The sequence below is a fragment of the Schistocerca cancellata genome, chromosome 1, assembly GCF_023864275.1.
Source record: "Schistocerca cancellata isolate TAMUIC-IGC-003103 chromosome 1, iqSchCanc2.1, whole genome shotgun sequence".
NCBI lineage: Eukaryota > Metazoa > Arthropoda > Insecta > Orthoptera > Acrididae > Schistocerca > Schistocerca cancellata.
In genome coordinates this window covers 559,144,362-559,167,864 of record NC_064626.1, presented here as the reverse complement: position 1 = coordinate 559,167,864, position 23,503 = coordinate 559,144,362, and the positions used below count along the sequence as shown (strand labels likewise).

The following is a 23,503-nucleotide window of genomic DNA, read 5'->3' as shown; positions in this document are numbered from 1 at the left end:
AAAGTTGTAATAAGCTAATCATGGGCACCGGAAACATGGCGGGAGCATCATAGCAGAAGAGCTCACAGATGGGCAGTAGTTTAATGCCTGCAGAGAGAAGGGTAACTGAATGGATTGGGACAATAGTGTGACAAGAAGAGTAGGCGCAGCTCCTCCTAGAAGGACTAAGCCACGAGAAGATCGTAAGACTGTTCGACTTGGTGTGAATGATAGATGAATGACAATAGTTGAAATCTGGGCAGAGGGTAGACGCAGAGTGTCACCATGACCCATCGGGAACAGGGTGCTGGAAGCTGGGTTGAGATCTCGAGCTGTCATTCGCCGTTTGCAGCTAACACCATGCCACACACAACAGTGAATTGCGTGGTTTGGATCCAGAATCAATTGGGACACTGAGTGGTATTATGTAATGTTCCCAGTCGAGTCTCGCTTCTATTTGTGCCAGAGTCATATCGACCTCAATATGTCCCATGCCGCCCCCCCCCCCCCCCCCTAGTGAAAGATCGTAGGAACCAGTGGTTCGACAGGCTCAGAACTCTCCAACTCCTGGAATCTTGGTGTGGGGAGATGTTGAGATGACAACAGCACTGATCTGATTATTGGTGAAAGGAGGTTGAATTCTCACCAGCTTGTGGCAACGATGGTGAACAATGTTGTCACATCCTTCGTACCAGGGCACCGAGTGTAATACTCCAGCATAATAATGCAAGACCCACACTGCAGTTCACAACACAAACGCGTTGAGGAATGTATAGATCCCCGACTGCCGTATCAGTTCCCCGTTTTATCAGCCATACAGCAAGCGTGTCTGGGAAGCGATGGGGAGCTTTATATTTTCATACTAGCCACCAGCTAGCAATACTCCTAAACTGACATAGCATATTTCAGGAATGACAAGAAACTGCTATAGGTTACATTTGCAGGGTGTGGAATATTTTTAGTGTTTTGGAAGTCGAATGGCTATTTGTAAGTAGCCATAAGAAACTTCAATTCCCGACCCTGTTAAAAACCTGCGTAATACAGACTTTTAAATCATTTTCTTGAAAGAAAAATACCTGACTACACTACACTTTTTCTTTCCCTGAGAGCAAGGGTATCCTCGCCTCTCCCCTCCCTCCCCCCCACCCCCCACCCCCCTCTCTAGCCCCCGGATATGAACGACCTCGCTTTCCATACTGATACTGATGGACTTCAGTTCCTTTTGGCATGAAAGTATAAGTAATAATTTAATACCCGTTGTGATGACATCTCAACAAAGTTCGATAACTATCGGCTGGTGCTTCACGGTGTAACACTCTTGACAGTGCATTAAAGGGCTTCTGGAGGCATTGCGCAATCAGTATAAACTGTATTTTGTAAAGTCAGTACTCAACAGAATAATAATATGCGTCCAAGCAAGAGCATCAAGCCGAGACAAATGAACCTCGTCAGATTTTGGATGGTCGTTAATGTCCAGACTCATATACAGACCTCTGTATGAGTATGTGGACATACAAACTAAATAAAAACAAACTGAAACAATATTTGATAATGAAATAAAGCGATGTCCCGATGATGTACCTAAGAGCGAGCGAAACGAAAGTTCGTTCTGTGCTTACATTCAAATTGGGAAATAATTCTGTGAGCCCAATTCGTGTCCACCCATTGTTTTTAACATCGTAACAAGCGTTTTGTATTAATAAGTAATTTAATCATCAATCTCTTTCTTACAATGGTTACACAGAGTAGTATAATGGTAACAGAATGGATAAATCACGAGTTCATACCTTCGCTGGCCGCTATGTAATCGCTTTGCGCCATTTTTTCATTTAGTTTTCGAGGCTGCCGTAGTTCTTGCATTCGTTCGACACCGAACTTATGAGGTTTTTTTGATTTCCTTTGGAAGTTACCTTTCCTCTGATTTGCATTTTCTACCATTCCGAGTATGTTGACGAGTCACATGAGGCGACATCTTTTATTATTTCGTAGTTTTCAATTTAATACCGACTTTCACTTCTATTTCGGTGTATAGCTTTAGTGTCTCACTTTTGATGCTCCGCAAGCTTTTATCATAATCCGAGTCAATGTCCTTGCTAAATGAGTCCTCCCGCAATGCCAATTCATTACTTGCCACAAAGCTGATTCGTAACAATCACGCGCATTCGCCTACACTGGTACGATGACGTCACAGTCGAAATAAAAACCATGCGACAACACGTACAGACATATTAGTCAACCACAATATTATTCCAACTCGGGGTGAGGTCGCTTCGGTCGGCTATCGTAAGCTTTTATCGCGACGTTTCACGAGGACACGTTGAATCACTTGACAGCATATGGATAACTGTCTTGAAAGCATTCACAGTGTGATGCATGTTCCTTAGTCACCACTTGTTTACTGTAACGCCGTCGCGTGTTCCCGATAACGACCACGGGAAGCCAAGTGCACTAATATCGTGGTAGGTTGCGATCTCAGCCACTGTTTACGGACAATTAGTCCCGTAGTTGTTAGCGAATCAAATCTTACGGTATTTTGATAACAAGAAAGCTTTACCGACGAGCAAACAGACGTTTCATGTCAAAAGTCTCATCGCAAGGCTGTATGGCAGCACACACTCGCATCTAATGCCAGAAAATAAGAACTTTTGTCATTGCCTTTGCCAGTAAATGGCTTCATACAGGTACGCACAGGTCTGTTCATCGGGAATCCGATATATCGATATTTAAAAAAAAAATCTTATTGGCCGTCGACATATCGAAAATCGTTGTCGACATATCGATTGAAAATATAACGAAGTACCTGCCCGTAAAAATATCGGCTGCACATTGTAAATATATTGCAAGTTTTAGACCTTTGTATTTAAGAACTGATTTATTATTAGATATTCTGTACATCAACAATGTAGCAGCCTGCTTAACCTCTTTACAGCAAGAATTGAAAGGGAAACGATGCACGTCCACGCTTGGCGATAACCACTTCGCTAACCATTGTAACGATATGTACAGGGTGACAATTATTGAACTATATGAAATAAAATCGTCATACCAATTGAACGGTCTGCGTTAGGACGTTCAAACTGCACGGTTGGCCGCGGGGCGTGATGGGAATTTTTATGCGCATGCGCACGCGCCTTGTTGTTGTCGGCCATTTGCACGTGAAAATGGGCTGTACAGCGTGCCTGAGCGTATAGCGCTTGTGACGGCCTACTGTGTGAACGATAACGGCCCAACTGCGGCTCAAAGGAAGTTTGCGACCGAGTTCAAACTGAAGACAATCGGTCCGAGTATGATAACAATCAAGAATTTCATTCGAAAGTTTGAAAGAACAGGTAGTGTTCCTGATAACGGTGTTGGCAAAAAGGGTGAAAATGCATGAAAACATGAAGACACGCGCTGTGTTTCGAACCAGCCCCAGGATATCGATCAGACGAGCTGCACAACCGGTGGGGATCAACTGGGATAAACTGCGACAAATTGATGTTGAAAACCTGCATCTCTTCCCATACAAAATTCAGACCCATCAGCCATTAAGCCTCTGGGCCATGGAACAGCGGTTATCTTTCACCAACGGTACTGTCCACCGAATTGACAAAAAGGACTTTGGTGTGAATGTGGTTTGGCTTAGCGATGAAGCCCATTTTCATTTGGATGGGTTCGTCAATAAGCAAAATTGAGGCATTTGGGGGATTGAGATGCCGCATTTCGGGATCGAGGAATCTCGTCACACTCAACGGCACTCGATGGCACAGTGATTACCCAACGGTATGTGAAGGTTTTGGAAGATGATTTCATCCCCATTATCCAAAGTAACCCTGATTTCGACAACATATGGTTCATGCAAGACGGAGCTCGACTCCAGCCAAACAGGAGAGTGTTTGATGTCCTAGAGGAGCACTTTGGGGACTGCATTCTGGCTCTGGGGGTACCTATAGACCACTGGCATGGGCCTCGATTGACTGCCATATTCTCCGGATCTGAACATATGCGACTCCTTTTTGTGGAGCTATATTAAAGGCAATGTGTCCGCAATAGCTCCAAAACCATTGCTGAGCTGAAAACAGCCATTCACGAGGTATAAATGGAAATGTCGTGTGGCTAGGGCCTCCCGTCGGGTAGACCGTTCGCCCGGTGCAGGTCTTTCGATTTGACGCCACTTCGGCGACCTGCGCGTCGATGGGGATGAAATGATGATGATTAGGACAACACAACACCCAGTCCCTGAGCGGAGAAAATTTCCGACCCAGCCGGGAATCGAACCCGGGCCCTTAGGATTGTCAGTGTCACGCTGACCACTCAGCTACCGGGGCGGACATTCACGAGGTCATCGACAGCATCGATGTTCCGACACTTCAGCGTGTGATGCAGAATTTCGCTATTCGTCTGCGCCATGTCATCGCCAAAGATGGCAGCCATATCGAACATGTCATAACCTAAATCCGAATATCTGTAGTGACGATTACATGTTGGATCAAGTGTGTGCACGCCGTAGTTTATAACTAACTTACGTTTTTTCACATAGTTCAACAATTGTCACCCTGTAAGTTGCACAATAAAAAGTGTCCGCTGGGTCCGTCGTTTGGATTTGTCTGGAAGACTTCATGGTGAGTTCCTTATTTTTCATTTCTGCGAACGCCAGTGACCTAGCAGTTATAATACCAAAATTCCATGGTGAAGCTAAACGATGGAGTTTCTGTTGGTAGCGCTGAGCGCCGATTGCATCAGCATTTCCCCTCTCAGGTCTCCGCCCACTGCAAAGACCAATCATGTCATTCAGATTTTTGTTCATAACGCCACTGGTGTGTTATTTCTTCCCATCGGAAATCTTGTTATTTCATTCACACCGCCACCCCCATCCCCTCCGTCCCAGTGCAATCGGACTACTTTTTTTGTGCCACATATACTAGCTTCGCACAGTCAAAGTGAAAAATTGGACGCTACGAAAGGTTAAGTGTAAATGCTGACTTACTTCCTTTATCATAATGGTCGCAGAAGTTAGGTCTGAAACTAAACCCTTCCAAAACGCAAGCAATCTTAGTCCCCACAAAATACTTCTTACAACACAGCATAGACAATCTTCCATGTTTAATTTTAAATGGCACCGAAATAACCTTTCCTCCTTCTGCAAAGAACTTGGGGATAATCCTGCAACACCACTTAGACTGAACTGAACACACTTCTGCAGTCTGCAATAAAGTTTCTGCATCCCTTCATATAAAAAATTATTTCCATTCGAGCTTAAGAAGAAGCTCGTAGAATCTCTAACACTCCCTATTCTCGACTGCTGTTGTTGTTGTGGTCTTCAGTCCTAGGACTGGTTTGATGCAGCTCTCCATGCTACTCTATCCTGTGCAAGCCTCTTCATCTCCCAGTACCTACTGCAGCCTATATCCTTCTGAATGTGCTTCGTGTATTCATCTCTTGGTCTCCCTCTACGATTTTTACCCACCACGCTGCCCTCCAGTACTAAATTTGTGATCCCTTGATGCCTCAGAACATGTCCTACCAACCGATCCCTTCTTCTAGTCAAGTTGTGCCACAAACTCCTCTTTTCCCCAATTTATTCAATACTTCCTCATTAGTTATGTGATCTACCCATCTAATCTTCAGCATTCTTCTGTAGCATCACATTTCGAAAGCTTCTATTCTCTTCTTGTCCAAACTATTTATCGTCCATGTTTCACTTCCATACATGGCTGCACTCCATACAAATACTTTCAGAAACGACTTCCTGACACTTAAATCAATACACGATGTTAACAAATTTGGCGATGCTATTCTTCAAGAACTTTCGTACGAAACCTCTCGCAGGCTTGAACTAGCGATGAATGCTTGCGTCCGATGTATTTGTGACTTTCGTTATTGCGATCATATCACTCCGTCCTATGAGCAATTATCGTGGCTACGAGCTGATAAACGTAGGGACTACCATAGTTTATGTTTACTCCATCGTCTTCTGAATCATCAGACTCCCTCTTACTTATCTTCAACCATTACAATACCATCTGAACAGCACAGCAGAAATACTCGTTCTCAACAAAGTAAGATCCTCTCAGTACCACCGCACAACAACGTCATGTTTTCTAAATCATTTTCTGTAACCAGAACCCGACTTTGGAACAATCTTCCTCAAAATATCAGAGAAATTAAATCACTTCCAGGCTTCAAAAAGCAGCTAATGGCTCACCGTCTCTCGCTATAGCTATCTCTCCCACATACTGGTCTGCAGCCCACACTCTTCAATACCCCTCCCCCTACAACTTTTCCCTTCTCCTCGCTTACAGAGTTATTCACTTAAATCAAGTCCTCTCCTAACAGCCACTACTACTGTCATTCCAGTTTTCTTGTTCTTCATCCTTTCTTTCTCTGACGATACTAAACATGATATAAGTTGTTCTAAAATAGTCTATATTATTTTTAATGCACTTTGTTTTATTATTACTGTTATTATTGCCATCAATCCTTACTTTCATTATTGTCAACTATTATTATTATTATTATTATTATTATTATTATTATTATTATTATTATTATTATTATTATTATTATTATCATCATCATCTCTAAGATCGTTATCATTTTCATGAATGTTTTGGTAATATATCTGTATTTGTTATTCCTGGTCAGATGTAAGAGAGGGCCTTAAGGCTAAATAAGCAAATAAATAAATAAAAGTAGTAAGACTCATTCGCACAGTGAAAGTAAAATTATGTTCTGCTGCAATTTCAAAAGAACAACTACAAATATTTACCGAACATTGTGAAAAAATGTAATATAAAATAAAAATATCGGCACTCGATATTGCCATTTTGATATAGATGTATCGATGCGTCGGGTGGAGGTGCGTCACCGATACACATCGATACGTTTTGGAAAAGTATCGATATATCGACATTTTATCAATAGCTCCAGTACGAACCAGAACATGGTGAGCGGCGAAGGACGGTGTTGCCCCAGAATAATCAAGTATAAGGCTTCCGAGCAAACGAGGCGTTCTTGATCAGCAGCTGCTGTAATTACGAGTACCAATCTCGGTGTCCTTCCCAGAAAACGACGCAATCTATTTGCTGCTGTAGGGTGACGCAAACGCTGCAGCCTTACTAGTCTGACGTTTCACGTTCGTCGAACGCACACTGTGCGTCCCTGAACGCTGCGTAATAATAAGGAAACACAATATCAAAAGCGATTCTTCAGGTTTCAGAGCGTGTTAATCTCCGAACAGTAGTATGAGGATCACTTAAGTTTTTGAAAACGACCGCTAGATTGCGCTACTGAGATGCGACTTTGCTATTAAAGTATGTTGTGTGGTGTTGAACACCATGGGTACACAGAATGTGCTGGGTAGTTTGGTTACAGTCAATGTTTAAGAAACAAGCATTGCGAAAAAAATGGTAATTTCACGTGAAGACTATCGTCGGCTGACTTCTTACGATTTTCGTAATGGCCTGACCTAGCACCATTGCCTAAAGTCGCTTCTTTCAATTCTTGGTATTCAGTCAGTTTAAGAAACGACTCATTGCAATTGCATTCTAGAATTTCGTCGCGGTCTCACTTCCGTCAGCGGTGAATTTGAGGAAAGTCGATCTAAAGCGTTAACATGACTTAAGAGGCCTCTCGTCGATACGGTGGTGACAGGACTGTACCGTCTGCTCGGAACAAAGCTCCTAGATAAGATAGACCTAACAATCCATGCCGCTAAGGACACAAAAGTGCTGAAGCGCACAATCAGTTCCGAGTGCAGTTCTGACTGTTACGTGAGTCAGGTCCGAATAACAATTTCGTCAAGGCACAACAGAGCAAGGTTCTCCAAGCGATCGCCTTCTTCTTTAAGAGGAAGGACCGAAATATGGGAAAAAGGCTAGATTGCTTTAAATGTAACTCTTTTGCTAACTTCTAGCGATTCTGAAATGCCTTAGATAAAACATTTAAAATGTGTGTACTTATCATGTTTAAGTGAACAGTTTCTGTGGTAACAAATAAACAGTCGAAAGGCCGAAAGCGGTCGCTTTGTGTTCCTCATTTCCCGATATTTTTGCGAAAAGTCTGCTTACTAACATTAACAACCGTTATAACACAGTAATTGTGTTTGTAAGAGCTTTTGAATGTAGTGAAAAAGTATATTGGTCTGTTTTTATAGCACGATTGCTTTAGTATCTCTGTTGATATAAGGATGAAAAGTATTACCATGCAACAAAACTACGTGTCCTCTGCCTACTGCCATTAGCCGGAAACCTCGTTTCGATACCTCGGACCGCTCACGAAATAAAAGGGATGCAAGTTCTGGATGATCCTCCCTCGCTCTGCACAGGTACACGGGACTTAGTGGCCAATGTTGAAAAATCTACGAGGCTAATTGTGGATGATGGTGCTGCATTTACGGAAGTGGGTGCGCTATAAAAGCGTAGCGGAATGCAAGAAGAATTGTAGAGAGATGGTGTATGGTGTAGGAACAGGCGGTTCATCATCGAAGTAAATAGACTCCTGGAAATTGAAATAAGAACACCGTGAATTCATTGTCCCAGGAAGGGGAAACTTTATTGACACATTCCTGGGGTCAGATACATCACATGATCACACTGACAGAACCACAGGCACATAGACACAGGCAACAGAGCATGCACAATGTCGGCACTAGTACAGTGTATATCCACCTTTCGCAGCAATGCAGGCTGCTATTCTCCCATGGAGACGATCGTAGAGATGCTGGATGTAGTCCTGTGGAACGGCTTGCCATGCCATTTCCACCTGGCGCCTCAGTTGGACCAGCGTTCGTGCTGGACGTGCAGACCGCGTGAGACGACGCTTCATCCAGTCCCAAACATGCTCAATGGGGGACAGATCCGGAGATCTTGCTGGCCAGGGTAGTTGACTTACACCTTCTAGAGCACGTTGGGTGGCACGGGATACATGCGGACGTGCATTGTCCTGTTGGAACAGCAAGTTCCCTTGCCGGTCTAGGAATGGTAGAACGATGGGTTCGATGACGGTTTGGATGTACCGTGCACTATTCAGTGTCCCCTCGACGATCACCAGTGGTGTACGGCCAGTGTAGGAGATCGCTCCCCACACCATGATGCCGGGTGTTGGCCCTGTGTGCCTCGGTCGTATGCAGTCCTGATTGTGGCGCTCACCTGCACGGCGCCAAACACGCATACGACCATCATTGGCACCAAGGCAGAAGCGACTCTCATCGCTGAAGACGACACGTCTCCATTCGTCCCTCCATTCACGCCTGTCGCGACACCACTGGAGGCGGGCTGCACGATGTTGGGGCGTGAGCGGAAGACGGCCTAACGGTGTGCGGGACCGTAGCCCAGCTTCATGGAGACGGTTGCGAATGGTCCTCGCCGATACCCCAGGAACAACAGTGTCCCTAATTTGCTGGGAAGTGGCGGTGCGGTCCCCTACGGCATTGCGTAGGATCCTACGGTCTTGGCGTGCATCCGTGCGTCGCTGCGGTCCGGTCCCAGGTCGACGGGCACGTGCACCTTCCGCCGACCACTGGCGACAACATCGATGTACTGTGGAGACCTCACGCCCCACGTGTTGAGCAATTCGGCGGTACGTCCACCCGGCCTCTCGCATGCCCACTATACGCCCTCGCTCAAAGTCCGTCAACTGCACATACGGTTCACGTCCACGCTGTCGCGGCATGCTACCAGTGTTAAAGACTGCGATGGAGCTCCGTATGCCACGGTAAACTGGCTGACACTGACGGCGGCGGAGCACAAATGCTGCGCAGCTAGTGCCATTCGACGGCCAACACTGCGGTTCCTGGTGTGTCCGCTGTGCCGTGCGTGTGATCATTGCTTGTACAGCCCTCTCGCAGTGTCCGGAGCAAGTATGGTGGGTCTGACACACCGGTGTCAATGTGTTCTTTTTTCCATTTCCAGGAGTGTAGAAGTAGCTGAAAAGACCCATTACTGTTTGTTTATAGCTCGAAAGACCCTGTTTGTTTACACGACTGATGGTGAATCACTGGAAAAGGTTAACTGTCTAGGAGTATGCATATAAAGCGATTTACAATGAGGCGACATAAAACTAGTTTCATAAAAGGCAGATGTTGAAGAGATTCATTAGTAGAATACTAAAGAAATGCAAAATGGTTCAAATGGCTCTGAGCACTATGGGACTTAACATCTGAGGTCATCAGTCCCCTAGAACTTAGAACTACTTAAACCTAACTAACATAAGGACATCACACACAGCCATGCCCGAGGCAGGATTCGAACCTGCGACCGTAGCGGTCGCGCGGTTCTAGACTGTAGCGCCTAGAACCGCTCCGCCACACGGGCCGGCAAAGAAATGCAACCCATCCACGAAGTAGATAGCTTATAACACTCTCGGACGACCGGTTTGTGGGTATTGCTCTTTGGTCTGGCATCAGTACAGGTACAACCAGTAGAGGAGCTACAAAAGATCCTAAGAAGAGCAGGGCGTTTCGTCACTGCATGCCTTGGCAAGTGTCGGGCAGTCGCTCATTTGTTTAATAAGCGCGAGAGCGTCACGCGAAAGGTCGTTCAGCTCTTGTGACAGACGGCACAAGAGAGCGGTTCTGCATAACAGATGTTACTGTTAAAATTTCGAAAGTGCATATTGCGACAATAGTCAAAGAACCTATTGCTTCCTCTCACATATACAGACCATAATGATAAAGTCAGAGAAAAGCAAATTCATACAGAATCTTACTGAAAGTTGGTCTTTACGAGCATCGTTCGTGAATCGAAGTTGAAAAGGAAAAACTATGAAATGATCGTATGGCATTTATTGGCCGGCCCTTGGGGGGGTCGGCCGCCGTATTGCAAGTCTCTGTAGTTGACGTCACTTCGGCGACTTGCGTGTGAATGACGATGAAATGATGATGAAGGGTACACAACACCCAGGCCCTGCCGGGAATCGAACCCGCACCCCCTTGCACAGTAGGCGGTAACGCTACCGCTGCACTACGGAGGCGGACAAGAAGAATTATAGTGATTTACGAAGTGCCCACACCACAAACCATAGGATGTTTGCTGAGCATAATTGTTACCGTAGAGACTGGTGGTTCCACAAATCACAAAATCGTTCAAATGGCTGTAAGCACTATGGGACTTAATATCCCAGGTCATCAGTCCCCTAGACTTGGAACTACTTAAATCTAACTAACCTAAGGACATCACACATCTCCATGCCCGAGGCAGGATTCGAACCTGTGATTGTAGCAGCAGCGCGGTTCCGGACTGAAGCGCCTAGAACCGCTCGTCCACAGCGGCCGGCCCACAAATCACAGACACAAGTTTAGTGAGACTACTGCGCTGACCAAGATGACAATAGCGGTGCTATCTATTGTTGTATCGATTAGTGTATATCTATGATTCCAGTAAATAGTCAACTAGAGTAGCAGGTTCATCACATGATCGAGATAACAAACTCAAAATAACTTACTGAGGAAAATGGCTATACATACAATCCAGAACGTAAAGAGGCAGACGACTCTTTTCAAACAACAGGCGAACAACAAATGTTGATTAAGAACTGTGAATCTCGCCATGTAGACGATAAAAGAGTAGGTCGCCTCTCGAGTATCCATTTCTTTCAAGCGTTGCTTTTTTGAAAACACTACAAGGCAACGAAGAATAAAACTGAAAAAGTCAATGCCATGTAGTGTGGCTTTTTATTGCTTAAATGGAACAGTGACCTTAGGCCACACACAATACAAGGTTTGTCCGGAAAGTAAAGTCACGAAGTCCAGAAAAAAAGTAATTTATTGTTCAGAACAGTACAATGCATCAAAATTCTTCGAAATACAACACTCTTGCGTCAGTATATTTTTGCCAGCGGGATTTCCAAGCGTTGTAGGCGTCCTGGACGGCCTGGATTGAAATGTTCTTTGGGACAGGCGCAGCAGCAACTTTCACGTTGTCGATTGTCTCGAAACGGTGTCCTTTGAAGGGTATCTTGAGCCAGACAAGGACAAAAAGATCGCCGGAGCGAGGTCGTCACTGTAGGGGGCTGGCGCAGCGTTATCGCGTCGTTTTCGGGCAGATAGTCCCTCACCAAAAAGGCGGCGTGGCTGGGAGCATTGTCTTGGTGGAACGTCCAGGAAAAGACGCTGTGTGGTCCGACGTGCGCGACCTCTTCTCAGCTTTTTGAGCACCACCATAGTGTGAACTATCAGACGATACTAATTCTACTGGCTGCGTTCAAAAATTCACGCACACGAGTTACACTTTCACTTTTCGACATTGGAGGACTTGCACAGCGATTTTCGACGTCGAAGTCATCTCATGTTACCAGAAACACCTTGTACCACTGAGAAACTTGTCACTTTGACATTGATTCCGAAATGCCTGCTGAGTCACTGGAAACATTTCGGTAATGAATTGCTCAAGTTTCATGCAGCATTTGATTATTAACCACGGTTTGAGTGCACGCTCGATCGCATGTGGGCACGGGCTATTAAACATAGGCTCATGTAGGGACAGGTCTCTCCTGGAGCGCGGAGGAAACTGGGGTTGGCCGCATGGGTAGTTAACAGCCCTCACCCATTAGACCGGGAGGGTAGATCGCGCTACAACCAACAGTAGCGTCACAATTAAACAGATGACGTTACTTTACAGAGGAACCTTGTACCAAATGACTTAGTTTTGTCGGCAAGAGTCAGCGAAGTACAGCGGAACTAACATAGTCGCTCAATGTACATTATCTGACTGGTTCCAGAACTTTATGAATACTTAGCATATCGTCAAACAATCTACATTTAAATTTACTCCAGTTGTATGCGCGAGACGTGAGAGAATGAGAAGGGGGGGGGAGAGGGAGAGGGAGAGGGAGAGGGAGAGGGAGGGAGAGAGAGGGAGAGAGAGAGAGAGAGAGAGAGAGAGAGAGAGAGAGCGTGAAACATTCCTTAACTTCCCCACGAACAGCAACAAAGTGGAATTACTTCCTTTTTTTCATTTGCTTGCAACAACAGACTGTAAGGAGAGATCTTTTTACTGTTGAATGCTAATAACGTCCACATGACAGATTTGCAAAGTTCTCGAGCCACTGTTTTCCTTCGAATCCCTATGTGCAGTACCGATGGGACGATATCGTTTTCAGATGGTGGCAAAAGCTAACTGTCACTGCTTCTTACTGTACCCTATCTCATGTTCACTCTGTGAGGTACTCGAAATTCACTTTTTATTTGGGTAATACGTTATCATAAAACAGAGCCAAGATCAGAAGTAGAAAATTTCTGGATTTATTCAATTTTCAATGACCGTTTTACAGTGTGCCGCTCCTTACCCTACATTGGCGTTGTGGTCTGACTGTTAAAATATGGTGCCATCAGTTTCGCATTTGAAATTCATGTTGTCCAGACAGACCTTCCATAAAATTTATTGGCCTATCTAACCTGGCCTTTTATGGATAACTTTCCGTCCTCTTCACTATGCCAGTTCTTCTTGGTGGATTCACAATAGAACGGCCTAGGGATTCACTTCAATTGGACATTTAGTATACTACTAACTTATCAGTTTCAGTATAGCTTTATTTGTTTCAGCACCACAATTTCAGTAGAACACACACTTAAGTCACATGTAAAGTTACAGGGCTATGATAAAGAACAACCTTCACTGTATAAAGTAGCTACAATTTAAGCCATCCTAATAACACTATCACATCAAAAGTGTCATGGCGTAAGGTGTCACCAGCACACCGGTCGGCAAGGATGTAGCAAGAAGATCGATAGTAGGCGCTGGATGAAGTACGCCTGTCAGGAGAGAGGCCAAAGACAGACTGGCAAGCAACACACCGCCAACGCCCTCTCGACTGCAAGTATTGCCGACGCTCACCAGAGGGCTCAGTCTCATTCTCAGTCACTAGCTCTCAGTCCCAGTCACTAGTGCAGTCGCTCAGTGACTAGCTCAGTCACTGGGGCACCAACTCGCACTTCAGTTTGGCGTCTGTCGTTCATTGGGTAGCAGGACTTGTACTTCACCAGCAGTCCTCGTCGCCACTGTACAGTCTTGCGCGATACGAATCAAGAGAGAGGACGTTGTTTGGTGGCTTTCCACAACACAACTGCACACATGAATTAACAGGGTTTATTGTTTACATAAACAGGAAGCTACTTATCTTTAAGAGTGTCCATCTGTTGCGGTACAAGCTCTTCCGTAATAGTCCACATTAGCCTCACTGCTGGTGAAGTACAATTCCTGCTACGCAATGAACGACAGACGCCAAACTGAAGTGCGAGTTGGTGCACCAGTGACTGAGCTAGTCACTGAGCGACTGCGCTAGTGACTGGGACTGAGAGCTAGTGACTGAGAGTGAGACTGAGCCCTCTGGTGAGCGTCGGCAATACTTGCAGTCGAGAGGGCGTTGGCGGTGTGTTGCTTGCCAGTCTGTCTTATTGGATGTCGCCTGAGTAACAATTCAATCACGGACATTGCAACCCTTCCAAAGCAGCCCAAGTCGACGTGATCTGATTGCGAACTGGAATCGCCAGTGCTAAACCAGGACCAGATGGACCTTATGTACAGACGGAGAGAACTGTCGAGCATTGCGTAGGGTGAGTGTAAAAATTGTCACTTACAATGTGCTACCACCAGCGCAGCAATGACAATGGCTGTGCGTAGGAAGTTAAAAGGAATGGAGTGCAGTGGCCGAGCAGCTCCTCTTAAGCCACACATTTCTACACTCAGTGCAGGCGACAGATGAAATGGTGTTACGTAGGACACCACTGGACAGTGGACGACTGGAAAAGAGTGATTTGGAGTGATGAATCACGCTGTACCCTGTAGCAATCCGATGGAAGTGTTTGAGTTTGATCAATGGCTGGAGCACGTTACCTGCCGTCATGTGTATGGAATGGGGTGTTTCTCTTGGGCAGGGTGTGGTGCCCTTATAGTGCATAATAAAACGCTAAAAACTGAAGGATACGAACACATTTTATAGCATTGTGTACTGGGTGCAGCAGAGGTACAGTTCGGAGACAATTACTACACCAGCATGACAATGCGCCGTGTCATAAAGCACCATCTGTGAGACAATGGTCTGCAGACAATACCATTCCTAACACGGACTGGCCTGCCCAGATTACCGTCCGTACTCACTGGAAAATATTTTTAATCAGTTTGCATATTGACTTCGCTCCAAACTTGATGAGGGACGGAGTGTTTCTCAACAGAATCTTCGAGGGAAAAGAATGGAAAACACTGACAACAAGAAGGAATAGGACGATAGGACATCTGTTAAGACATGAGGGAATAATTTCCATGGTATTAGAGGGAGCTGTAGAGGTTAAAAACTGTAGAAGAAGACAGAGATTGGAATACATCGAGCAAATAATTTAGGACATAGGTTGCAATTGCTACTCTGAGATGAAAAGGTTGGTACAGGAGAGGAATTCGTCGTGGGCCGCATCAAACGAGCCAGAAGACTGTTGCAAAATAAGTCGAGATACTTCTGATCCGATAGCATTTATGTCAACCGTAACGTGTCCAAGAAGGAATGGTCAAAATTCTGGGATATGACAGGAACAATCATTTGAAGCAAAGAAGTGTAGTAAACATGGTCTCTAAAAAGCATACCTTAAAAGCTGTCAGCACTTGTTCCCAAAAAACATGGGCCCTAAATTGCATATCGTAAGAGTTATGAGCACTCGTTCTGCAGAAGAGATGCGTTCCACACTAGCGAAGGTGAAGTCCTCATAGTTCTCAAGGTTCGCATATTAGAATCCATGTTTATTACGCTTTTCTGCTTCGAATTATCGTTTCTGTCAAATCTCTCAAGATTAATCATTCCTCGTGGGACAGCCCGTATATGCCTGTGTGTGTGGATACAGATTACCTTTGGGTATCAATGATGTTATTGCAGTTTGGCTGGTTCAAATGGCTCTGAGCACTATGGAACTTAACATCGATGGTCATCAGTCGCCTAGAACTTAGAACTACTTAAACGTAACTAACCTAAGGACAGCACACAACACCCAGTCATCACGAGGCAGAGAAAATCCCTGACACCGCCGGGAATCGAACCCGGGAACCCGGGCGCGGGAAGCGAGAACGCTACCGCACGACCACGAGCTGCGGACATTGCAGTTTGACTTCAGTAACAAATTAATATACCTTGCAGGTAAATAAATCTACATGGATAATCCGCAAACCACTGTACTTTGCATGGCTCAGCGACCCTCGTATCGGTATTAAAGATTCTCTGTCCTATTTCATTCGCATTTGGAAAGAGGGAAAGCTGACTGACTGTATGCCTCTTTACGTGCCCTATCTTCCTTATCTTATTCTCACGGTCGCTACGCAAGATACCCGATGGTGACTGCATAATAGCCACACACCGTCTCCCTTGCACCGAGTGGGTGTTGTGTTTAGAGTACCTGTTGAGTTTAGGGGAATGTAAGGGATGTGTGTATAGTGAGAGGTTTTGTTTATGTTACGTAATGGAGAGAGAAGGTCGAGGGTGAATCCTCGTTCCAGGACTTAGCCTACACCTGTCGAGTAACACCAAGTTTAGCGTCGCCCTCCGACGGATGGATCACCGTCGGTAGTGTCACATGCCGTCGCTTCGGAGAGTTTTGGAATTTAATCCACAATATTCGGGCAAAATCCGATGATCGATAGCTTTGCGCCGCCACCTCTCCGCCGCTTGCCAGCAAAATTCCGGAAGTGAAAATTTCATTCAATAGCAGTATTCGGACCGGCTATGGATGTGTCGAGTGCCACCGTATAGGCGAACCCATCTATGGTGGCGTGTTTTGTTATACAAGTAAACTTACCTGAATTTTCTCATGTTGGGAAATTAGAAAGAGTGATCTCTTTATCTTGATAAAAACTTTCAACAGCCAAGATCACATAAATTCGTCTTGTTCTTCGACTACCGGTTTCGTCAGATGCAACTGTAATCTACCGGTCTTCAAAAAAATTTTGTTACGTTAACGTGTTCATTGTGAGTTAGCGCCTCATACCATGTTGTCATCATGGGGGCTAAAATATCGCACTTCACGCAAAGGTTTGCCACGAATAAAACAATTACAGTTAAAAAGAGCCTTGTGAACATGACCATGTCCGAATAGGTAGCGCTCACAGATGGTTGTTAGTTATTGTGAATTTTAAGAATTAAGGATCATCTGTGAGCGCTATCTGTATGGACATGGATATGTGCACACGGCGCTTTTAACTGCAAATGTTTTATTCCTGATTAAACTTTGTATGAAGTGCTACATTTAATCCACCATGATGACAACATGTCATTAGACTCAAGCTCACAATGAACATCTTAGTAACAAAACTTTGTTTTAACACCAGACGATGACATTTACATCTGTCGAAACCGGTTGTCAAAAGTAAAGGCGAATGAATGCGATCTTGGCCACTGAAGATTCTTTTTACCAAAATAAACTTACATTTTTACACAGTACTGTTACTATTCAGAAATAACAAATGGCGCTGAGCACTGTGGGACTTAACACCGGAGGTCATCAGTCCCCTAGAACTTAGAACTACTTAAACCTAACTAACCTAAGGACAACACACAGATCCATGCCCGAGGCAGGATTCGAACTTGCGACCGTAGCGGTCGCGCGGTTCCAGACTGAAGCGCCTAGAACCGCTCGGCCTCTCCGGCCGGCGCTCAGAAATAACAATTACGTAAATACCATGTCCGAGTTCGACAAAGGAATTCTGCAGCCTCCGACTTCGATACCGATAAAACGACGTCCGTGACGTCCTTTTTTCGAATTTGCAACCGATACTAATCTTAGCAAGTGCAAAACTTAGATTGTGCTTGCCAATAATGAAACGGAGACTTCAGCATCGCGCGTTCGTAGCAGTAATAAGCGGTACGTGGGCTATGGCTTCGACTTACCTCAGACACGGCAGGGCGCGTACGAAACGTCAAGCATACAAGGAGGCAGTAATTTCGGGCATCGAGCGCAGAGACACGCTGTCGGCCTGCTTCGGTATCTTATCAGAGCAGGAGCGAATACTGTGCCTTGTGCAGCTCGCTGTGTGCCACCTGTGAGCGTTTCTTCGCCAGATAGGCCCCGGCTCGCACCTGCCCGTGCGTGAGCCCTACTCCCTCCCGTCTCCCCCTGCGGCCCTACCACTCCCAGCTGTTTCACTGTCCTCCGCAAAGCAAGCGCGATCGTGTTTACCGTAACGTAGGCGCCTGATGGGTCGCCGCCGACTGTCAGCTGATGTTTTTTTTTCTTTTTCTGAGCGCGTGAATCAGCAAAATGGATTTATATGGGTGCGTCACGCAACTGCCTGCCTCTGGTACGCAGGTACCGAGACAGACACCGAGATGGCAGTGGCTCGCTAGTAGCTCCGTCGTGGCACTGAGTGACTTCGTAGTTGCGACAAATATGACCAGTGGCGGTCGTTTGATTATCCGCAACACTCCATCGTCACTGCGTCGCTGTTAATCACTGTCTTTTACAGGTCACCGGATGAGAAGAATCACGTATTACTACGCTCGCACCAAACGTACTGGCGCAGTGGTTAGCACACAAGACTCATATTCGAGCACACAGATTACATAACCACACTCACATCTACACATACATCTACATCTTCAGGATTACTCTGCAGTTCATAGTCACGTGCTTGGCAGAAGGTTCATCAAACCACTTTCGCAACGTTTCTCTACCATTCGAACCTCGAGTATCACGAGGGAAAATCGAACACTTAAATTTTTTCCGTACAATCTTTGATTTCTCTTGTTTTATTACGATGGCCATTTATCCCTATGGAGATGGAAGACAGCAAAAGATTTTAGTATTCGGAGGAGAAAGCTGATGATTGAAATTTTGCGAAAAAATCTCGCCGCAACGAGAAACGCCTTTGTTTTTAATGACTGTTACCACAACTAGCGCAGCAATACACTCCAAAAGAAGACGGAAAAGTGTAATTTACATAGTCTCTTTAGTAGATTCGTTGTATCTTCTAAGTTTTCTGCCAATAAAACGCAGTCTTTGGCTCGCCTTCGTCAGTGTTATGGTTCCAGTTTAAGTTGTTCGTAACTGTAATCCACAGGTATTACTGAATTTGTGTTATTTATCGAGTAACCGAAATTGAACGGATTCCTTTTCCTACTCACGTGGGAGACCCCACACTTTTTATTGTTTATCGTCAGTTGCCACAAATATCATATCCAAACGGCAAACATTACTTATGTTTCCGTTTTGTTACCACAAACTGTGCCCTTTCTGACAAAAAATCACGAATTTAACTACACAACTGCGACGATACTCCATAGGTACGCAATCTGATTAGAAGTTGCTTGTGAAGAACAGTTTCAAAAGCACATAGATCCATTCACATACAAAAAAATTTTAATTATTGTCTAGGACAACGGACAAAATTGTCATAGAAATAAAATAATCTCAATCCCAATGTTCCAACCAAGGCTTTGAGAAGTTTTCCATGGCTATCAGGCGAATGCTGAGAGTGAAAGCTCACCCGCCCCCCCCCCCCACCCAGAAATTCTCCATAGGGATTCCTCGCCCTCCCCCCCCCCCCCCCTAGACTACTGAGGCACTGGGCTGAAAAAAACCATGAAATTTTTAATCGGTCGGGTCTCATACAGCCCGTTCTCTTCCTTGGAGTAGCCAATAACAATACTGTTCCATCAGTGCAGGCAATACGGTTCAGTTTCGTAAGTGTTATTGCAAGAGCCTAAAAGAGTCTTCAGGAAGAACTGACAGCACACGACAACGAAGTTACTCGCGACGATATCAAGTTCAAAGTATCCTGGTTATCCTCGCCACGTCAAATTGGAATTAAAATTAGAACTCTGGACGATAACCTCAACTGTCTTCACCAGGCTCCGTTCTCTACAGGTCCCCAGAAATTGTGTCCGCGTCTACACTTGCTAAGAATGTAAATATGTCGGTGAATATCTCAGCAACCTCAACATCGAGAGCTCGATTCCATGCACCGCAAAGATTATAGCCGATGTCCCGGGGTAAGCTACTTGTGTACACTGAGACCAAACAAAAATCTTGTCCCGTACATCAACATAACGGGACTCTTATCACCAAAGGAGCCGCAGAGAACATATTGTGGAACAATAATTTCAACGGCGACTGCTATTACAGTCTTAGAGGCCATGGAAGCTGGCTCTCGACACTGAGAGACTAAGAGATTGCAGAGGACGTCGCTGAGATATTTACACCCCAGACCAGTCACCTCTGTATTACTAGGATAGTAACTGCGAAGAAACTATGGAAAAACAGAAGTACTTCAGCTGATCGACGAAAGAAAGATTTACAAAGATGACCAGGGAAATTCAGAAATACAATTCACTTAAAAACGAAATGACATGCAGGGAAGCTAAGGTGAAAAATGTGAAGAAATATAAAAAAGAAATGACTGTCGGAAGGACTGACTCAGCACACAGAAAAGTTCAAAACAACCTTCGGTGAAATTAGAAGCAAGAGTGGTGACATTAAGAGTGCAATGGAAGCTCCATTGTTAAATGCAGAGGAGAGAGCGGGTAGGTGGAAGAGTAAAATGAAGGCCTCTATGAAGGGAAGGCTTGTCTGATGACGTGACAGAAGAAGAAACGGGAGTCGATATAGAAGAGACGGAGATCCAGTGTTATAATCAGGATTTAGAAGGGCTTTGGAAGACTTAAAATCAAATGCGGCAGAAGGTATAGATAACATTTCATCGGGATTTCTAAAATCATTGGGGGAAGTGCCGACAAAACGATTATTCAAGTGGGTTTGTAGAGCATATGAGACTAGCGATATACTATTAGATTTTCAGAAAGCCGGCCGAAGTGGCCGAGCGGTTAAAGGCGCTACAGTCTGGAACCGCGCGACCGCTACGGTCGCAGGTTCGAATCCTGCCTCGGGCATGGATGTGTGTGATGTCCTTAGGTTAGTTAGGTTTAAGTAGTTCTAAGTCTAGGGGACTGATGACCTCAGAAGTTAAGTCCCATAGTGCTCAGAGCCATTTGAACCATTTTTTGTAAGTAGGCTATTTAGGTTTTTATATTGGTAGCGCCACGTAGCGCTCTATATGAAAATCACTGGCTGTGCTGTGTGCAGTCTGTGGCTGGTTGGCATTGTTGTAATATTCGCTATTGTAGTGTTGGGCAGCTCGATGTGAACAGCGCGTAGCGTCGCGCAGTTGGTGAGCCGCCAGCAGTGGTGCATGTGGGGGGAGAGATGGCGGAGTTTTGAGAACGGATGATCTGGACGTGTGTCCATCAGAGACAGTAAATTTATAAAACTGGATGTCATCATCCGCTCTCAAAACTCCGCCATCTCTCTCCCCACATCCACCACTGCTGGCGGCTCACCTCCAACTGCGCAACGCTACGCGCTGTTCACATCCAGCTGCCCAATATATATATGACTTCTGAACACTATTAAGGTAAATACATTATTTTCTATCAAAATATTTCATTTGCTAAGTATACCTATCAGTAGTTAGCGCCTTCAGTAGTTAGAATCTTTTATTCAGCTGGCAGTATTGGCGCTCGCCGTATTGCAGTAGTTCGAGTAACGAATATTTTTGTGAGGTAAGTGATTCATGAAAGGTATAGGTTATTGTTAGTCAGGGCCATTGTTTTGTAGGGATTATTGAAAGTCAGATTGCGTTGTGCTAAAAATATTGTGTGTCAGTTTATTGATGATCTGAATAAGTAAAGAGAGAAATGTGTGAGTACGTTCAGTTTTGCTCAGCTGTTTGGAAATCAAATAACGTAAGGGGTTTATCAGCACAATCATTCATAAATTTTTCTAAGGGGAGGTTTCAAGCTTAACAGCTCATGCATCTACGTTGCTGACAAGAATAACTTACAAAAGGAAGGAGAAGACAATTATTGATCTCTTAGATGACAATTAGTTTGGCTTTAGGAAGGATAAAGGCACTAGAGAGGCAGTTCTTATGTTGCGATTGATAATTGGAGCAAGACTGAAGAAAAATAAAGACACGTTCGTAGGATCTGACGACCATGAAACACAGGGATGTAGTCATTCGCCACTACTGTTCCATCTACACATCGAAGGAGCAATGACAGAAATAAAAGCAATATTAAAGAGATGCATTAAAACTCAGGGTGAAAGAATATCAATGTTAAGATTTGCTGATGACATTGCCATCCTCAGTGAAAATGAAGAAGAACTGCAGGACCTATTACTGGAGCGAACAGTCTAATGAGTACAGAATATGGACAGAGAGCAAAGCCGCGCCGAGTGACCGCGTGGTTAGAGGCGCCATGTCACGGATTGCGCGGCCCCTCCCGCCGGAGGTTCGAGAGATATCAAATATCGCACAAGAAGATTTAAGTGTTCGTTTTTCCCGCGCCCTGCTCATGAGTGGAACGCTAGAGAATAGCTTGAAGGTGGTTTGATGTCTCTCCGCCGTGCACCTAATTGTAAATTGCAGAGTAATAATGTAGATGTATACACTAAAGTGACAAAAGTTATGGGACACTTATTAATATCGTGTCGGATGTCTTTTTGACCAGCGTAGTATAGAAGTTCCACGTCGCATATGGTCAACATGTCGTTGGAAGACTCCTGTAGAAACACTGAGCCATGATGCGTGTCTAGCCGTCCATAATTGCCGAAGTGTTGCCTGTGCAGGGTTCTATGCACGAACTGACCTCTCGAATATTTGCCATAAATGTTCGATGGGATTAATGTCGGACGATCTGGATGGCCAAATCATTCGTTTCACTTGTCAAGAATGTGTCTCAAATGAATAGCGAACAATTGTGGCCCGATGACATGACATCGTTGTTTGGAACATGAAATCCATGAATGGCTGCAAATGGTCTCCAAGTAGCCGAACATAACCATTCCCAGACAATGATCGGTTCAGTTGGACCAGAGGACCCAATCCATTCATTGCAGACACAGCCCACGCTAGTATGGAGCCACCACCAGCTTGCACAGCGCCTTATTGACAACTTGGGTTCATGGCTACGTGGGATGTGCGCTATACACGAACCCTCCCGTCAGCTCTTACCAACTGAAATCGGGACTCGTCTGACCAGGCCACGGTTTTCCATTTGTCTAGGGCCCAACAGATAAGATCACGAGCCCAGGAAAGGCGCTGGAAGCGATGTCGTGCTGTTACCAAAGGCACTAGCGTCCGTTGCTGACATAGCCCATTAACGCCAAATTTCGCCGCACTGTCGTAACGGATACGTTCGTCGTACGACCCACATTGATTTCTGCGGTTATTTCACGCAGTGTAGCTTGTCTGTTAGCACTGACAAGTCTATGCAGACGCCGCTGCTCTTGGTGGTTAAGGGAAAGTCGCTGGCCACTGTTTTGTCCGCAGTCAGAGGTAATGTCTAAAATTTGGTATTCTCGGCACACTCTTGACATTGTGGATCACAGTTTCCAAAACAGAATGTCCCATGCATCTAGCTCCAACTAGCATACCGCGTTCAGAGTCCTAATTCCCGTCGTGGGACGATAATCACATCGGAAACCTTTCAACAAGACTCATCTAAGTACAAATGACAGCTCCGCCAATGCACTGCCCTTTTTTATCTTGCGTAGGAGCTACCACTGCCATCTGTTTTT

The 23,503-nt window shown here is 45.1% G+C and overlaps 1 protein-coding gene across 2 annotated transcripts in view; it reads right to left on the bottom strand.

The window, feature by feature from the left end:
• The window catches only part of LOC126180896 (organic cation transporter protein-like), a 432,242-nt gene that overhangs the window by 131,121 nt on the left and 277,618 nt on the right, over positions 1 to 23,503 (bottom strand). Inside the window, exon 1 of one of the 2 annotated variants that reach the window (XM_049924730.1) lies at positions 17,818 to 17,946. The exons of the other annotated variant lie outside the window; for it this stretch is intronic. The gene's annotated coding sequence lies outside the window, so the exon portion shown is untranslated. Of the gene's footprint in view, positions 1 to 17,817; positions 17,947 to 23,503 lie in introns of those variants that run through there. 2 annotated transcript variants of the gene reach the window in all.